Here is a 19426-nt window from a genome sequence, read left to right as displayed (position 1 = left end):
TGAAGTCCGTCTTTCAAAACAGCCATTTTCTCTAGGGCCCCTTCCGCACACGCAGAATAATGCGTTTTCAAACCACTTTCACAACTGTTTGCAAGTGGATTTTGCCATTCCGCACAGCTTCAAAGAGCGCTGAAAGCAGTTTGAAAGTGCATTATTCTGCATGTGCGGAATGAGCCTAGGTGAACTAGTTACCCTGTTATCTGGAGATCAGTAGTAATAGTTACCACCTGACGGTTGATAACCCTGGAGATATGATCAGTGCCACATTGGAAGAGCCTCACTAAACAGTTATATGACTGAAAAGGATGTGACCCAGTCAGAAGATTTGTTCATATTTATGCCATGTTTATACCATATTAATACCAAACAGCGTTGTATCATCGTGGCACGCAGAATGTTTTCTCCAATCATATTGCTAGTTCACTAGGAAGGGGGAAGGCTCGCATTCTAAATAATTAGGGATGTGCTTTATTGAAGACTTTCTAGCTGTCACTAATGCCTTGTTTGTAACCTATGACAGCATGTCGGAAGACAAACTATGAGGGAAGCACACAGAAGGGGTTTTTTTGTCCAAAGTCTTTGGCATCACATCTCAAGAAGTCTACAGCATGCCCAGCACCTTTGAGGAAGAGACAAAATCTTTGCTTTCATTTTCTGTGAGGTGAAAACGGACACCATCCCACTTGCGAGGCAGTTGAAGAGCTAGAAGAGGGTCTTATTTTTCTCCATTCTTCCCCCCCTCAAACCCTCCCCAATGGGTAGCCTATGTGTTTTGCAGAGCAGAACCCATTTTAGCTGCTTTCCAAGGAAAAATTCCCAAACACAGGGTCTGGCCCAGGTGAAACAACTATCAGAACTCATTCAAATTCATCTGAGGGGAAGCCTTATTGTACAAGAGTCTTCCTGTTCATATGTGAGGAAGCTGAAACCCCAGAGATGTTCAAAGAGGGAGTATATATTGCCCGACTTGGCAGTGTTGGAAAGATGTGGGATAGCCACTGCCCCATTGTCATGGCAACAAGCCAGCTCTGAAAGTGCTGGATGTCTTCCTCATAAGGCATCCCCCAAGAAGATGAAGATGATGATGATGGTGGTGATGGTGATGGTGATGGTGATTATGATGATTTGTGTTCAGTCTGAAAGAACTGATTTAAGGCCATCCATAGTTTAGATAGGGAAGTGACAATTTGGAGGCAAACTGGAGAGGAAATGTGCCTTCCAGGTGAAAAGAAGTCAGGTGCTTTAACACCCTTTCCTCTTTCTCTGAGGCTGAATTAAAAGCTGGCTAGTAATCCACCCTAGTCCTGACCTGGATAGGCCAAGCTTGCCCACCCTCCTCTGATCTTGGAAGCTAAGGAGGGTCAGCCCTGGTTTATTTGGATGGGAATTCCAGGATCTCTATGCAGAAGAAGGCAATGGCAAACCACTTCTGTAAATCTCTTGCCTTGAAAACCCTACAGGGTTGCCAAAATCAGCTGCAACTTGACAGCACTTTGTACACACACAGGAGCCAAAGACCTCACGTTCTTCTCTGGTGGGTAGCCATGACTTGTCTCTTACATAGGTGGAAGTACAGAATGGACTGCACTGAACCATCTTCAGACCAAGAGGGAAACAGCAAAACTATGAATGATCTTCCTATGAGAAGATTCAGAATAGAATTCTATTCCGGTACTTCATTTGTTGGTACAAGGTGTGAACAGCACCACGGAACCATGAATGCCTTTGTTTCAGCCCGTTATTTCAAATGAGACATAGGGCATCACTGATCATCTTAAACGGTACCTAAGTCAATGAGGAGGAATGAAGGAGATCTTTGAATGCAATCTCAGCTTCTCCTGTGCAAGCTCTGCTGTTCACCTGCCCACTCATCCTGTTGGATAGCATAGGATTAGCTGGCCTCTTGTGGATGCTAAGCAGAAATTGTGGGGATGTTTCTCAAATTGGCTCAGAGGAGGTCTTGTTTTGCCTGTTTGTTTATGCTGTTGTTGGGGATTGTGGTTATAAATTGGACAAGTCAACCACCATTCAAGATGGGCAAGGCCAGTGCGTGTTGATTGATCACAGGTAGGGATAACAGATGAACATCCCAAGATAGCTACTTCAAGTTGTACCTAAAACAACCCATGGAGAGTGACAGGATGGTTTGGTAAGGGGATACTCTTGCTCCTGAGCTGCATTAGCCCAAACTTTACTTGCATGAGCAGTGTGTTCAAGGAGTAGTGCTGCGTACATCTCGGAAAGTGCAAATTAAGACAAACAAGGCTGGCGGGAATGCTGACCAAATCTGAAGCCAGGGTTGCCCAGTGTTATCAGCCACTAGGTTGCCTGACTTGAACCTGCACTTCAAAGCTGAGTTTCAGTTGATAATGCAAAAAAGCCATTTGAATTGATTCATAAATCTTGTTTTAACTGAAAAATGGCTGTCTTGTCTTCATGGAGTGGAACGCAGTGCTGGCATGGGCACCAAGGATCACCTGACCACTAGAGACTTCCCCGAACACTTGTGTGGAACTTAAGACAAGAGACATCCTTTGGGTTCTGCTTTCATTATAGATGTCCGTTTTTACCAAATTATCACCTGGCAGTGTAAAGTCATCAACACACTTCCAGCATGAAGAGCCCATGTGGTATAGTAGTTGAGGCTGGCTGGCAGACTCTGATTTCCCTCTCTTTCACATGAGTGGTGGACTCTTATTTTAGTGAACTGAACCTTGGGCTAACCAAAGTTATTCAGAATTCTATCAACACCATCTCCCTCACAAGGTGTTTGTTGTAAGGAGAGGCAGGGAAGGAGTTTGTAAGCTGCTTTGTGACTCTTTATAGTTAAGAAAAGCGGGGAATAAATCCAAACAATTCCTCCTCCTTCCGTAAATAGATAAATCTGAGCCACAGGTTTGGTGCAGGTCAAAGACCACACAGAAAGGCTCGGGAGTGCTCTTCCCCATTTGTGGGTTTCATGCATTTATTGCAGGCATTCCAGAGACATCTTCTTTTCCACTTCTGACCAGATTTAACCCCATTTAGCTGATACGATCTGACAGCTCACAGCCTGCAGTGGGATGGCTGCTGGCCACAGGAGCTCTTTTAAGGAAAGTGGAAGGTTAAGCAGATGAACAATTGGTTCCAGCAATGCCAGAATCACTTACAACCTGATTCTATGGCTACACGTGGCATGCAGAGAGGCAGATGAAAGAACCCCCACCCACCCCCACCACAGTGTAACCTTTACCAAGCCAGAGGAATAGAAAGACATAAACCAGGGTCAGGTTAGAGCGGTGATTACATTTTGAAAAAAAATCCTCCTCCCACAAAAAAGAAAGCCCTGAGACTAAAATAGTGGCTGATAAACTGTGTAAAACCAGCTGGAAGAATTCCATTGTACAGTTCCAAGTCCTCACAATCAGCCTATTTCCATGCAAAATCTGGCCTCCCATTCAAACTTCCAGCTGTGCAGCAGTTCATTAACTATTGTCAATGTGTGTTGTTGTTTTTTTCAAATGTAGGCTCTAGGGATATGCCAATGTGAGAGTAATGTTAAACAACTGGTACATTTCAGGAGAAGAATTTAATACAGGCAAACAGAATGTGGAGCGAAGGTAACCATGGAATCAATTCACATAAGGGAGACACAAAGCTTGGTGAGGAAAAGCTTGAAGAAGAAATTCAAACGGAGGGTTGGATACAACTACTTCTTCAATTATAGGAGAAGAGGAGGCAGCCTTTGACCACTGGAAATGCTTGGCTGGCATTGGGGAAAGCCACACGGCAGTAGAGTTGTAGTAAGCAGTAGACTCGGGCAAGACTGAGCAAAAGAGATGGCTGGATCCAACTTGATCTCATCTGCAAAGAGTTAAAAAAATTATTTCACTCTAGATCGGGCTGCTCCATCTTTTCTCTCTCACCTCCTCTTCTAGTCACTGTTCCCATCATTCAGGATCAGGTATTCATTCACTGGGACTAAAGGGCAGTAAATTTAAAGCCAATAAAAGAAAATGTGCAGCACGCTTTCACCACGCTCGGCAGAAGTCACTGAGAGAGAAGGTCAAGACGACAAATGCTCTCGCTGGATTCGGGAAAGGGCTGAGTAATTTTACGGCCCCTGTGAAGGCATGTAGCTCTCTTGCAAGCTAGGATAATTATCAGAGTAATCAAATTTCTAATGCTGTAGAACGTAAGCTGGCCACCTTACTGTTTTCATGCAACTTAATATTATCCTATTCATCGCCAGTGGCATTTATATCCCAGCCACTCTTGTACAGAAGCCTATTTGTATAAATAATAAAAATTAATATATGAACACTAGTTAGCCTTGCAGGAGTTGGATAGCTTATATAATTGCAGAGGGTGAGGTAAGGGAGCCAGCAGAATGAAAAGCCAGGAAATTATTTTTTCCCTTTTATAACCCCATTTCTGCCTTTCATAACTTCAGTGCACATCCATCATTTGTCAAAGAGGCACTCTTACAATCAAATGTAAGCACCGCTATGCTTGGTGCTGCATTCATCATGAGTACAAAGGTGCTGTCCAAATACTTCGCCCCCAAACCCGACTCCCATTTGACGTCCAAGAGTGAACTGAACTCCAATTTTGTTCCACGGTTCTACGGGAGAAAGTCTCACTGATATCTGTGAGCCTTGCTCATGCTTAGTATTCAATTTCGGTAGCATCTTTAAAGAAATTAGATAGTGTATATAGTTAACGTGCGGAAATGAAATGAAATATTTGCAATGTTTGTAGTTTAAAAAGAAATGTAAAAAATGCAGAAAAAATGGCATGTTGATGGTGTGTCAGTCAATGAATATGTATGGGGAAATCCAGTCTGCCATGGAAAATGGCAGCCCTCTCATGGGAACTGAGAATATTGTTTTCCCTGAGATTAGTTAATATACATGAAATTCTCATAAATCTTCTGAGAAGGTATGGAAGACTGTGGAAAGAGCAGAAGATCAGTAGTCTGTACCATACGATATAGTGCTTGGATTTTTGTTTAAAAAAACAACAACTTGTAAGCCTTAATGGCTTGGGTTTCTTAACCTACAGTTTCCTAAAAATAAGAGTTGGTTGCATCAGAAGGATGTTTATATTTCTACCATTTAAAGTCATATTTTGACATGGCGACTTTGGTACTCCAGCCTCACATACAGGGATAGTATGCTATCCACAATTCTCCCAACAAACCATCTTGCATGAATAGGGCAATACATGTATTTTCCAGTATTGGAGCAGAAACATAGGCTGATTCCGCATGGGCCAAAAACAGCAGTGGGAAAACGGTGGGAAAACAGTATAAACGCTTTTTACACCATTTTAAAGTCTTCTACACCATTTTCACATCATTTTCACACTGCTGTTTTTGGCCCATGTGGAATCAGCCATAGTCTCAAAAATGTGGGTTTCTAATCACACACAAGGAAAATATGCATATTGCCTGGTTCACGCAAAATGGTGACACATGTTGTCAAGAGGATTACACATGGCACAGTCTTCCTTTATGCATGATGAGACCACAAAAATTAGAACATTGAACCAGAGTTCCATTCTTTTGATCTTGCCCTGTGGGAGCCTCACCTGCCCTGGCTCCACCCAAGAGGACTTCGCTGTCAGACTTTGCCCATTCAGATGAGTTGTCCCTGGCTTCAGAAGAGTCAGTAGAAGCAGATTCTTCTTCTATACCCGTGGTGGTGAACCTTTGGCACTCCAGATGTTAAGGACTACAATTGCCATCAGCCTCTGCCAGCATGGTCAATTGGCCATGCTGGCAGGGGCTGATGGGAATTGCAGTCCATAACATCTGGAGTGCCAAAGGTTCACCACCACTGTTCTATACTGACTAACTAGACCATTCTCTGGTCATTAAGAAGATGTCCAGCAACTTCCTCCATGACCTCAGACTCTGGCTCCTTTTAAGGGGGTTGCCCTTCCCTTCTTTGGGCCCCTGGGTTGTCTGGGCCAGGGGAAAGCTGGCCTTGGAACCCTGGGATTAAGTCTTCTTCCTGTCTGCCTTTGCTTTGTTCCCCTTTCTATCCCTCCTCCAAGGCTCAGGTGCTGCTTTTCTGAAACTTTCTCCCAAATCCTTCTTTCACCTGTGTGAGTGCAGTTGCCATCATCTGTCTGGCAGTTCTGCTAATGAGGGTAGAGTCTGGCACTGTTCTGCCTGGGCTATTGCCCCATCCTCAATTCCCCAGCCTGGCTTCTGCTGTATAGGCTGAAGAAAGTCCTCATCCCTGGCTCCTCATTAGGAACCCTCTCCTCTGGCTTCCCCTGGTCTGTCACCTGCTTCCACCACCCATCCTGATGAAATCTGGTCCTGTGGGCCTGTCTGGCTCTCCTGGGTTAGGCCAGGAGCTCCAGGACCTTTCCCTGTCACGGACATACTCCTTCATCTCTGATTTTTTTTTGCTTTCTCTGTATACTCCTCCTTGGTCCCTCCTTTTCTCACACATGAATTTTTATTACCAAATGGCCACATCTGCGTGCAATTCTTCATCTCCTGCTTTCCCCCTCAAGTGGCTTTATGCCTGCTATGCTGTACATGTATTCAGCTGGCTGTGTCCTGCTTTAAAAATTGATGATGAAAAACTCATCTTCTTTGTTCTCGCAATTCCTTCTCAATGTTCTGTTTGACTTCTTTGATCCTTTCCCTATTCATATTATGTAGATGTTACTTTAAAAAGTAAATGGTAGACACAAAAGATCTCTCTCCACAGCAGTGGCGTAGGAGGTTAAGAGCTCGTGCATCCAATCTGGAGGAACCGGGTTTGATTCCCAGCTCTGCCGCCTGAGCTGTGGAGGCTTATCTGGGGAATTCAGATTAGCATGTACACTCCCACACATGCCAGCTGGGTGACCTTGGGCTAGTCACAGCTTCTCGGAGCTCTCTCAGCCCCACCTACCTCACAGGGTATTTGTTGTGAGGGGGGAAGGGCAAGGAGATTGTAAGCCCCTTTGAGTCTCCTGCAGGAGAGAAAGGGGGGATATAAATCCAAACTCTTCTTCAAACTCTTCTTCTTCTCTCTCTCTGTGTATGTGTGTGTTTTAAATTGCTAGCTGGTAGCCCAAGGTGGCTGCTTGGGAGATCAGCAGAAGAGCCAGGCCTCTTCCATAACTCAAATAGCACCTCGAAAGCTACAACCCACGGTGTGTGCCTGCCTTTTGCTCCATACAGAGCTAACTGAAGTTTCAGAGGGGCTATTTAACTCATGAGATTGAACACAGAGGGCCCACAAAGACCCTTCCTGAGTCTCCAAACAGCCAGGCTTGCCAATGGAGCTTCAAAAATGCAGACAATCCTAATCATGGCAGGGAAAGAAAGGTGGAAAGATCTTTGGATCAGATGGATGAAATCTGGGCAGAGCTTTTGCTCATGTTGCTGGTCATGGCCTGAGGCATGAGCCTTTGCCACACTCAAAGGGCAAGAGCTTGCAGCTTTCAGCCAACAACTTCAAATCAGCTGGCCCAATGGATCCAGAGCCAGCCTAGAAGTTGGAACAAAAAAGGAGAGTATCCATTTCTAAATAAATAAATCTTTCACATCTCTAGTCTGTCTCTCGCTTTTTTTCCCCTCTTAATCTCATCCAGCCAGGGCAATGTTTTCCTTTTCCCTTTTAAGTTCCACTTTTTTTGTTCATGAAAACATGACCATGCCAGCAGCGATCTCTTCATTTTCTCCTTTTCTCCAACGTGTCTTGCATACTGTAGATAATAGTAATGGTGATTTGGGGCGAGTGGGTTTTCTCTGCTTGAGTCCTTTACGTGCTCAGTTATGTTGCCAATGACTGCTTCTCCTATGTGGTGTAGAGTTAGAGTTGGATTGGTTTTGTGGGAGTGTTGAACTAGTTTCAAATCCCCCTTTGCCATAAAACTAATGGGTAGGGTATCTCACAAGAACAAAACAAGGAAGATCAAAACTATGTGTGCTCCTTGGAGCAAGATCAGGATAATGTGTGGGTGTATAAAAATTCTCAATAAAAAAATCTAAAAATTAAAACATGTACAGTTTGCCGAGATGTTGAGATTTTGCTTCTTTTAATTCATTTGCATCTTTCCCCCCTTCTGTTTCACAAAGGTACAACAGTCGATTCCCCACTGAGGATTAGATGCGTGCTCATCACACAAAATATCCAGGTTTCCAGCAGAACTCCCCACTGCACCAGCGTCGAACATGCTTTCATCCCATTTCTGGCACTCCCCCCCACCCCGCACGCGTTATTTTAGAACCTGCAAGAAAGTAGACCTTTTCAAAAAACGCATGAGCAATCTGGAGCAGTGGGGAAGTGGGGGGGGGGGCGAATCTGGATTCATGTGGCCCTTCATAATGGAAACACACCACAAAGAAAAAAAATCTTGGAATGGCTGCAAATATGCTTCCTATTGCTTTGTTGTAGTGTTTTCTCAATGCATCAATCATGAGTGTGGTAGAGGAAAGACAAGTGAATGGAAGGAACTGGAAATGGCAAACTACACATGCACAGTACTCTGTATAAAGTTCAGAAATTACAAAACAATGGAGGATTTTCTGTATGGTTCCATTTTGACAGGGAGGAGCAGGTGTTTCAGAACTCTCCAATTCAGGATGAAATTCAGATGAGGAGAATTGGACGCCCTTGCTGGAAACTAGGAATCCAACTAATGACCCTGTTTTGAATCCTTTTTGGTACCCCACGACCAAAATGATCCCACCACAATCAAACAGGGGAGAAAAGTGGGACAGAAATTATTTCAGAGTTTGTTCAGTTCACTGCAGTTTACCTACCCAATTTTGCTATGAGGGCAAGTACGAGTAAGCAGCACAGTACACTAAGTTCCCAAAGCCTCTGTCATAATGAGTCACATCAACGGCAGGGTGTGCAACCTGTTTTGTAAAGCCCTATCTGGTCACAATGGAATGCTTCAATAGATACAGAGGAATCACCCCTTGAAAGTAACTTCTCTCAGTCTTCCATTGCAATGCAATTTTAGAGAGACATCAAGGGCAGGGGATCGATCCCTCCCATTCAACTACCATTTTCAAAAAAGTAAGTAAGGAGAGACTCTCTCCACACAAAGCACTTGATACTTAGGGGTTTTGCAGGAAGGATCGCATTGTCTGAAGTGGAAGATGCAGGCACTTCACCTCTGTGTGTGCAGCTGATGCTGATGAATGAAGGACTCTGCAAAACACTTGACTGTGTTCTACCATGGGGAATAACGCTCTCTCTTCCTCCACAAAGTGAATAGCAAGTGATCATTTTTGATGTAAAGTAATGTGACATGGAGCAATACCGGTGTTTTCACTTAAGCTGGTAACAAAGTGGTAGAGAATACCTGATGCCCATTCAGGCAGCTGAAGTGCCACAACAATCACTGGATGGTTTTAGTTATACATAGAAAGAAAAAAATGTATCTTTTTTTTCCAAATGACAAATGGAGAATATCCCCTGGTTGCACAGTGCTTCCCTGATGTTGGGAAGGCACTCACAAGAACTGGGTCAACACAAGTGATCATTGATCAAAAGGAGGACAATGAGAACTTCTGTAGTACACCACATGAAATTGATCAGCACTAGATTCAGGACAGACTCAATAAAACATTTAGCAAGTCATTCGCTTATGCAATACATTTCCACACAATGCCCTGGTAGTTGTTTATTTGATTGTTTTAACAGGGATTAGGCAAAGTCAGGTCCAACAATAGTCATACACCCTTACAGCTTAAAGGAAACTCTGTGGTCAAAGCATCATGCCCCTGGGTACCAATTGGAAGAGGGAAGTAGCTTGTGAACTTCCCGGAAGCATCTGGTGGCCATTATGAAAAACAGGATGCTGGACTAAATGAACTTCTGGTCTGATCCAAGGGGAAGACAACAGAAGGGGGGAGGGGACTTAACTCTAAAACAACAGAATTAAGTACCTAAAGGTCAAGAATAGATTTACATAAAATGCCAAAATATTCAAATTATGATTATATGAATTCATATGTATTTGTAATAAAATATGTTTGTTATAAAATTTAGTATTACAAACAACGCCCCGAGTGGGGCCCTTTGTAGCCATTATTTTTAGGTCTATTTCTGTTACATTTGTGTGGAAATATGTTCATAGTGTAAGTTACAAAAAGCCCTATCTGTGTTTCTTTTTTAACTGGCAATAAATATATACATATTTTCTATATTATAATTGTTTTAATAGTCACATAATTTTTTATAATTGAATCATTTAGCCCTTAATATGAATTTATTCTTGACCATTGGGTACTTAATTCTGATCCAAGGGGAGTCTTTTTATGTTATTTGCCCCTTTATCATCGTGTATGTATGTATTTGATAAACTGGGCAAGTTCTGATCAGCTACTGAATTTTGATAAAAAAAATTCCTTGTCGCTTAGGCTATTCTCATTACATATAAAATGTTGCTCATATCTGATACACCCACAAAATTTGATTAAGAGGTAAGACTTGGTTGATGTGGATACATTTCTGCACATTGATGCAGGTGCTATTTCCATTTGTCTTTACAAGAATGGATGCTGCCAATTCAGTGGTTGCTCCTGTACCAAAACAGTCCCATGAAAAGAAAAAAAAAACTGGCACTCTTAAGGTTTTGCTTTCTAATTTTTTTTCATACCATGCAAATGACACTTGGGAAAATGAAGGGATTTCTAAGAGTACTCTCCTAAATTTGCTTCACATTTCAGTTTTGCCATTTTGATGACTGCTGCATGGCTGTGCATTTGACTGCATTTTTCAGATCTGGGAAGGATGCTGATATTGGTATTCCAAATATGTGGGCTCCTAATGACATTTTAGATCACAAAGCAAGCTTCCATGGCACAAAGACCGTAATCTGACACTCTAACCCAGTGATTCCCAACCAGGGTTCCGTGGTACCCTGGGGTGCCGTGAGCATGTCCCAGGGGTACCGCAGCAATGCTATCGGCCCCCCTCACTTTTGTGGTGTCTCCCACTGGTGCCAGCAAGGACATGAAGCTGGCCCATGGGGCAGGGCCTGCCACAAGGTCAGCAGCCACTTCCCGATCTGCCCCCAGTGCTTCCCTTCACCCTGGGAGGGGAAAGGGTGGGTGGCAAGCAGGGGCACTGGGAGGGGAAGGTGGGGAGATGGCAGGGGTACCGTGAGATATGAAGAGTGAGGTCAAGGATACAGTGAAATCGAAAAGGTTGGGAAACACTGCTCTAACCTCTACACGCCAGCTGCAGCTCCATGCTGGTTGGATCCTATCAGCTTTTTCAGAAGTGCAAGAGTGAGGAAGGGAAACCTCATCAATTCTCCTCCTTGCTGAAGCCACAGTCCATGCCTGGTGATTTCTGGCTTAGTCTTCTGGAGAGGGGAAGTGTGTCAAGCTACCGACAAACTCTTTCCCGTCCTCTCCCCACAACAGACACCCTGTGAGGTAGGTGGAGCTTGGAGAATTTGGAGAGAACTGTGACTGGCCCAAGGTCACCCAGCAGGCTTCATGTGGAGAGTGGGGAATCAAACCGAGTTCTCCAGATTAGAGTCTGGCACTCTTAATTACTACACCATACAGGCTCGTCATGGAATCTGATCCCTAGTAAAGCATCAGACACGATTTCACAAAATAATGGGCGAAGTTCCCTCCATTAAAATTAGTGCTAAATGAAAGGTTATAGGCAAGTGAGGGTTCCCCCCCCCCCAGATTTTAATTTTTATCCTAATGAGGAAAGACTGGCTATAATTAAATAACTTTAATCACATTTTTAAGATGAATATAAATTCAGAAGGATTCAAGAAGGGATGGCAAAATAAACACAAACATCAAGTCATTAATATTTCAAAGTACAAAGCACAGAATAAATAGCCTATGGAAATAATGAAAACACAAATTACCCATTCCAGAAATATGGTTAAACTTTAATGAAAAAATCATAAAAATTTAATCTTCATTTTCAATGAAAAGCAGTATTCCACAAGCAATTAGAAACATCCAAATGTAAATTTGGTTGTAAGCCGGAGTTTCTTTAGCGTGCTCTCAAAATTCTTCACTGCTTACGGAACTATCAGTAATGAAAGACCAAAAAAAATTATTCCTCTTTTAGCAGCGGTTCCCAGAGGATCCTTGATACTTATTTCCTGCTGAGACATCGTAGCATTCATCATATCTCCATCACACAACAAACCTATCACAATAATTGTTCTCTCCTAATGAAAGGTATGCCCTTATGGCAGCTTTTATGTTCTCCCACACTCTTGTCTTATTTTAGTCTCAACCTCTAATTCCATCAGATGAATAGCACTGAACCAACAGCTAACCCACAGTGCAGTACAGACAGAGGTATTATGGCCTCTTTGGGTGCCATTGGCTCAGAGGCTCTGAGGTCACAGTGGGCAGGTGCCGTGTGCTCAAGAGGACTTGAGAAACCTTAGAATCACAAGTCAAAAGTTTAGAAGCAATGTTTGGTACAATAATTCTTAATAGATATTTGCAGGTGGGTAGCCATATTGGTCTGCAGTAGAAGAAAAGTACATTCTTGCTGATCTCCAAGGCGCAACTAAACTTGACTCTAGCACTAATAGATATTGTATGCTGCAGCATAGTTATAAGATACTATGCAGTCATATTTTGTGGTTGTAAATTGGCTGAGCAATTTATGAGCCGAGCAGTAGAAAACAGACAGGTTCTTGATTGAGGGCTTTGCCCGAGACTATGTGGTTATTCAGAACTATACAGGGGTTTGAATGCTGTGCCTGTCCCAATCCTGTTTCTTTCTAACCAATAAAAGGCACTCTAACAAAAAGCACATATCTCCAACCTATTTATTCTGTTCCATATCCAACTCACCTTATTACAAGGGTTCAGCAAGGGGAACTGCCTGATTATTCAGAGCACACACATATCAATTAAATTCTCCCTAGACACTTGGCCTCAGCTGTCAACAGCCAATCTAACCAGGGCCCTGCAGTACAAGGCTCTATTTTTTGACAGATTGAATGGGTTGACTGTGACTGAAAGCAACTTTTTAGTTATGACATTCTAACTTTGGGGGTCCCTGCCCCAAGTGTTCATCCTGCACTGACACAGGTAACCTGGCAGCAAGCAAAGACCTTTTTCATTTGTTAGAGTGGGTGGTTTGGATGTTGTCATCTTTGCCAATATACATTCTGCTCTTTGCTGAGGCCTAAATGTGTTTCTTTAATATTAACCTGAAGTTGTATTTACTGATTGGCTGTGAATAACAGGGGGTTGTGGTTTTTTGGCCTTTTCCACCGTATGTTTAATATTACACGGTTTTGCGGTATATTTTATTGTGCTGTAAGCTATCCTAAGAGAGCAAGATATCAGTTTTTTCCAATAAATAAGATTGTTTCACTTCTGCTTCAGTTCTGAGGCAGAACAGCTTTAGTTCTGAGGCAGCCAATGAAGATCCTCAATGTGCTCTTTGTGTTCTGATTTGGTGCATGGAGGCCGCATCGGAGAACACTTGAGAGGTCTCTAAAGGATTATGTGGCCTTAGTTTTTGTCCTTTTGACTTTTAAGGAGCTCAGGGTGCCATTTTGGCCTCACAGGAACTCTGTGATATGACTGAGAGAGTCTGATTTGACCTAGGCCATTTTCTGCTCATAACTGAAGGGAGTATATTGCTCATGTTGTCTACTTTTGATACTACGCCGTAGTTCTTTCAACATTGTAGTGAACATCCATACAAGTGCTTGTGAGAAAACCAATCTATGGTCCGCTCCACGTAGCACCAAAAGGACATCTGTGGGACATCTTAAAAAGAGGTGACTGCTTCTTTTCACTATGCACACCCAAAATAAGACACCTAGGGGATGTCTTTAAAAGAAGCAAGTTCTAGGTGCTTTCCAGACATCAAAACTGTCAGAGGCAAAAAGAGACTGTTTCCCGCTCAACCAGTTTGCTCTCTGGTTTCACTTTCTGCTTGCACTCGACATTTTGTGTGCAACTGAAGGGATTTATCAAGTCGCCATTTGCTCCAGGACATTTGTTCCACAGGTTCCGGTCCTGGACACCATTTCAGCCCAAATAGTGTATAGTTGTACTCATCAGGTCCTGTTGATTCCAGCAATATATAGTTTCACTTTTTTAAAAATCAGATACACAGAAGAGAATCTTAGTCACTCGGAAGATGTTTCTGCTGCTCATTGAAAAGCATTGGGTTGACTTGCCCTCCATGACCAACTTTTTCTGTGCAGTAAGAAAAAAACAAATTTTCCAAGTGACTAAGGTCCCTTCCGCACATGCAAAATACTGCATTTTCAAACCACTTTCACAACTGTTTGCAAGTGGATTTTGCTATTCCGCACAGCTTTAAAGAGCACTGTAAGCAGTTTGAAAGTGCATTATCCTGCATGTGCGGAATGAGCCTAAGATTCTTTTCTGTGTGTCTGCCAAGCTAAAAGATAGCTCCTCAAAAATAAAATAAGATAAAAAATAGGACAACTGTATACTGCCGGAATTGGTCGGACCAGCTAAGTACAGCTATTGTACTCTTCGAGCTGAAAAGGCACCCAGGATTGGATCCTGTGGACAAATGTCCTGGAGCAACCTTCAGCAAATGGCAACGGGGAGAATCCCTTCAGCTGTGCACAAAATGTCCGACACATGCTGAGAGTGAAACTGACCAGAGAGCAAAATAGTTGGGCGGGAAACCTAAAATGTCTCCTGAGCTCTGCATTCCTCACAGCCAGGCAGAAGATGTCTTGCAAGTGGCTTAGGGGGAAAGGAACACTTTGAAGTGTGTGGTGTTTTTTTTATTTTTAAAAAAGACATCTTGAGCAGTTACAAGGTATCCTAGCCATCTTGGGAAAAGTTGCTTCCCAGGAGACCTTTTTTTTTTTTTTGCATTTTTAAAACATCTTATTTCAGGAGTAGAACAGCTATATTTGAGTCCAGTTGCAGCTTAAAGACCAACAAGATTTTCAGGGAATGAGCATACAAGGATCCAAGCTCCCTTTGGTAACCCAAAGTACATATCCTAAAAGCTTCTACCCCAAAAATCTTCATGGTCTTTTAGGTGCCACTGGACTTGAATCCAACTGTTCTACTGCAGACCAACATGGCTACTCTTGAAACTGTGAGATAGTGGCCCTTTCCACACATTCATTGTAACACAGTGTGGGGACAAGAGGTGACATGCAGAATACCGTTTTCAGTGGTAGCCTCAAGTTTTTTGACTAATGTCTAATTCCGTGCACTGTGGGGATTTGAATGCCAAATTTAAGAAATCAAAATGGCAGCTGTCAGGACACCAGATAGATCAAATAAAGTGCTTTAAATATCTAGGTGTGGTATACCAGTACAATGAGAAACCCACAGCACACATACAATCAGTTATTCAGGCGGCACAAAGAAGTTCTCAGGCAATTTTAAGATATTTTCGCTCACATGGGGGTGGATTTATTCCAAGCGCAGTTAGATTATTTGAAGCCAAAGCCCTAGTTCAACTGACCTATGGTGCACCGTTGGCAATGAACTTGAATTTTGCACCAATTGGAGAGAGTCCTATCAGCCTTTCTCAGATCTATATTTAACACACCCAATGTACAGCCAACGTGGTGCTAAGGCAAGAAGCAGGGTTGGTCAAAGTTGATACAATCTTTTGGAGACTAACCATTAAATATTGGCTTAAAATTCCCACCTGTCCCCTGGGATTAATGCCTTCATTGCTGATGGCGACACCCTATCCTGGATGGCTTGAAAAAATTACATTAAAACTCAAACAATGTGGTATGGACCCAATGCAACTCCTGGAACTAGATAATCGCGGAGCAATAGCCTATCAATGGCTTAAAGATATTGAGATGCAAACGGATTACCCCCTACTACCAGCGATATATAGACCACTAAAATCATGGGTAGGTATTCTATCTGCTCCTTATCTATCTAATATAACATTGGCAAGAAGCTGCTGGGCCTTCTCAAGAACTCGCTTTGATGCATTCCCATCAGCTAATCTGATGGGACAATTTCAAAAAATTCCTTGGCATAGGAGAACTTGTGCTTGTGGCTCAGGGGAAATGGACTCAATGTCACACATCCTATTGTACCGTGAGCTTCATAAAGGTGAAAGGGAGCTTTTAATCCATCCATTGCTAACTCTCAATGTACATCCATTTATAGCCAATTCAGATTCAAATTTTGTAAGAATTTTATTAGAAGATTGTGTTCCCTCTATTTCACAGAAGATGGCTAAATTTTGCATGCTGGCATACAATAAGCGAAGATCCTTATTAAGATATAGAACAATATTGTATGGTGAGGATTGTAATAAGGTCTTAAGTAAATGTTATGAAACCTTATACCTTGGACTCCTGTACAATTGAATTTTATGTATTTTTGTATATTCTGATTCTGGTTTTAATGGCTGGCTTGGAGGTCGTAATAATAAACTGAACTAAATGACAGTTTCTGAGGTCCAAACCAAACACTTCAGTCAGTCTCCACTTATGAAAGCCAGTGTGGATTTACAGAATAAGTTCACCTCAAAAAGCTCATATCTTGTGGCAAACGATCCCCATCAAATCTCATCCTTTCAACAAAACAAGTTTAGGCTCTTTCTGGTTGCTTAGCATGTCAAGACGATCTGCTTTTTAAAACTGGAAGGCAGTGTGGGTCATCAAAGCAACTCTGAATCATAGGCCCTTTCCCCACACCCAAAATAATGCATTTTCAAACCACTTTCACAATTGCTTGCAAGTGGATTTTGCTATTTCGCACAGCTTCAAAGAGCACTGAAAGCAGTTTGAAAGTGCATTATTCTGCATGTGTGGAATGAACCATAGTGTCCACAGGCCATAAGTTAAAGGAGTCTGAATGTAGCCATTTGATTTCTTGACAGGAATAGTTAGATACCTATAAATTACCTTCCATAGCAAAGCATAACATAGCATGCAAAGTTTCCAGTTTTGTGATAAGCATCCGCTGCTTCCGACGTCCTCGTTGCCCACATTAGCTCGAACTACTCTGCAGTGGAAGTTGCTTCACAGCCTTGGGGGGCTTTATTCGATATGCTCATTTTCTTCTTATCTTTTTTTTAACAAGATTAATGAAACACATTTTTAATTAGTAACATGCTAATGAATAAACATAAACAGATCCAAGCCCCTGCACACCACCCTAGTGAACAAGCCCATCAATGTGAAAACGAAAGATTAAAAATGATTTTGCAAAAGGCAAACATGATGAATAAGTCATGGCCATCTCTGTTTGCAATGTACACAAACACAAAGCCCGGGGGACGGGGGGAGGAATTGAGGTTGATTCTTGGGGAGGCTGGAGGATCTCCAACTCCAAGATGACTTTTTATTGTTCTCATTTTTTTCTTCAATTCTCCTTCTCTTCATCATTTTGTGAGCTTAAAGAAATGGTCTAGTTCTTTTTATTAGACCTGCGAATCTGCTGAGTGATATGCAGTACAATACATCATAATTCAGAAGCCAGGCGATAGGGTAAGATGAAAAAGTGTGTGCCAGTCCACAGGGAGGGCTATTTTGCTGTGATTTTAGAGTCAATGGCCGTGAACACCATCTTAATGCTTCCAGACATTTTCTTCCCATTGCTCCGTAGCGCAATAAAAAACACCAGATGCTTCTATTATTAAGGAAGTGGAGGATTTCAGTACTAATACATACAATGGTGCTTCAGCTCCAGGAATCTAGAACTAGTCTTTCAACCAAGAGTTGGCTCATTTTTAAATCCAGAAGCTCCCGATGTTTTAGCATTTCTAGTTACAAAGACTTGCAGGTATTTATTCATTCATTCATTTAAAACATTTATTAGCTAACTTTCTCTCTTGCAAAACTCAAGGTGGATTACAAGATATATAAAACATTATTAAAATAATTTAAAAACCTATAAACATCACAGTTTTTTAAAATTTAATTAGGACAGCCAATAAAAACACCAAAATTGATCAAAATAAAATTGTTACCAGACCAACCTTTGGTGGGTGGGTAGGGCTCTGTTTTAGACATGGTGTCTCCACCCATCCTGACAACCCTTGGGGTGCTTAACAGTGCTGTGCCAAAATGGAGAGCCATTCTCTGGATTAGCTAGTGTACCCACAAGGACATTGTAAATCTTTTCTGGACTTGTCCTCGCTTATCTCTGCACTGCAAAATACCTGCCTTGCACACTTCCTGAAAAGATTAAGAGAACAATTCCCTATACTGGGAAGTATTCCCATCTCCTGCCCTGAACTATGTACCCTATGTGACATCAAAGGACTTATTAATGTATTTGCCCCCAGTGTTCCTGTTAGTATTGAATTAGCCCCAAACTTTTTCCTCTGACTAATCTCTCTAACAACACCTTATTTACATTGCCATTGTTTTATAGTTATGATTGACCCAGCTTGCTGCCCACCTCCGAACACATCCAGCTTGGACCATCAACTAAACACTCTAACCATTAGATTAATGACTATACAGTTGATGTCTGTTTCTTGTCTTTCCCCAGAAAGGAAAGATTCCCTTTTTGTCCTTGGAGATTAAGGGTCACTTTGTATAACCTTAAGGGTCTCTTTTTCCCTATAAGAAGCCCTCTGTCTAAGTAGCCAGTATTCAATGTCTTTGGATACCACTCTGTATGTTGATATTGTTCCGCAATGCATTATTCTTTCTTCTACCAGAGCTAAGCATGGGTCACTCAGCTCTGTTCATTGGACCATTCCATTTCAAGACCAGGTGACTATAACCTTTACTCTCCAGTTCCCTTCATCTATTCCAAACCTGTCCATTCATTACTGCTTATATCCTGGGACTCTGTGTGTGTGTTCTGCTACTTGTATTATTGTGTGCTTGTGTGTCCCTATTAATCCTTAATAAAATGGTTAAACTTTATTGGCTCTCCTGAACTGTTCTTCCAAAAGCTGACCTTGGTATACATAGATAACAAAGACCTCAGGCTTGCCCAACCTTTTTCTAAGCCAAATAGTCTGCTTCTGCTGTTTCCCCCACCTTAAAAACAACAGACTTCCACCACCTCAGGCCAAATGCCCACCGGGAAATTCAATCTAGATCAAACCAAGTTTGAAAATAAACTGCACCTTTTCATCAAGGTTTCAATCTCCCCACTGCAGCATGTTTCTAGTGAAGACATCAAGGCCTATCTTGGATTCAAGAAATGTAACAATCCCCACTACCACACAATATCTCCTGATTGGCTGTCATGCCATGTTGGGGTGGGACCTTTTTTTCTCCTACAAAAACATCCTCATGTTGTGACAGCATCACGTCATCATGTCATCACGTCTCCCCTGCCCAAGTTTGTGGTTGGTTCTTGTGCTCTCGTGCTCTTGCGAGAACAGCACCGCGCGCACTGATTGGTTGTAAGGAATTTGCGTCATGCTCCATGGCGGGAAATTTGGACCAGGATTAGACCCCCAATCCTCCCCTCCAAACTGGATCAAAGATGTGTATTTTGAAAAAGTAGTACTTTCAAGCAAGTTCG

Source organism: Sphaerodactylus townsendi, linkage group LG13 (assembly GCF_021028975.2).
Source record: "Sphaerodactylus townsendi isolate TG3544 linkage group LG13, MPM_Stown_v2.3, whole genome shotgun sequence".
In the NCBI taxonomy this organism is placed as follows: Eukaryota; Metazoa; Chordata; class Lepidosauria; order Squamata; family Sphaerodactylidae; genus Sphaerodactylus; species Sphaerodactylus townsendi.
This window is presented reverse-complemented; position numbering follows the sequence as displayed.